This window comes from Gekko japonicus, unplaced genomic scaffold (assembly GCF_001447785.1).
Source record: "Gekko japonicus isolate JY-2015 unplaced genomic scaffold, Gekko_japonicus_V1.1 scaffold1261, whole genome shotgun sequence".
Lineage (NCBI taxonomy): Eukaryota > Metazoa > Chordata > Lepidosauria > Squamata > Gekkonidae > Gekko > Gekko japonicus.
In genome coordinates this window covers 113,109-114,004 of record NW_015177050.1, presented here as the reverse complement: position 1 = coordinate 114,004, position 896 = coordinate 113,109, and positions in this window count along the sequence as shown.

Here is an 896-nt window from a genome sequence, read left to right as displayed (position 1 = left end):
GAGTGGGGGAGCTGGAGGTGCCTTGCAAGACAATTTCACACTCCCAAGTATGTTGTGCTCCTGGCTGGATTCGACAATAACTGCAGGGAGTTGTGTTTCCATCCTCTGAAAATGCAAGAAAAACCTCTGGGCTTTTCAGGCAGTGATAACAGAACCACCTGAGCTGGGGGGTGGATTTTGGAACACACACACACCCAGCAGCCAGCCCCCTATAATTCAGGGCCTAGATTAAACTCAACCACTGCGTTAGATAATCTGTGCACAATCACTCACTCAACTGTTCCACAGGACTAAGAAGCCCCTCCCTCCCCCCAGTCTTTGGCCTCAGCCCCAGAGCCTGGGGTTCAGAACGTGCCCTCCACTGCAGGGGTGGTGCTGGCCGGGGCGAAAAAGGTCAGAGGAGACAGGCCAAGATCACAGTCAATGCAAGGGGCACTCCGCACGGATTCCTGCTCCTAGCCCCGTGGGGTGGGGGTCCTGCCGCCCTCCGGCACCCGCCCGCTACACACCACACAAGCGGAGGGGACGGAGTTCAAATCCCACCTTCGTCGCCAGTGAAAAGTACTGAGACTTACTAGTGATTTCAGCTCTCATACTTTATTTCAGCTCAGAACAAGACGAGAGTACCCAGCTCATATGTACACAAACCCCACTCCCCAAACACACCCACACACAAGTGGTTGGCTATTTACAGTGGCTGAGAGTTCCATAGGCTCTCGGCCAGGAGCCTACCTGGCCTAGGATCCGCTTGTCCCATTATTACTGAGAGCCAGTCGCCTGACCGTGTAGCCAAATGGCTGGCGCAAGCCGTCTGATATGGATACATTACACTTCCGCTTCCCCTTCCTCCCCTCCAGCAACAACCTTTGCACGGCCGCCTCCTACAGCCCCCCCCC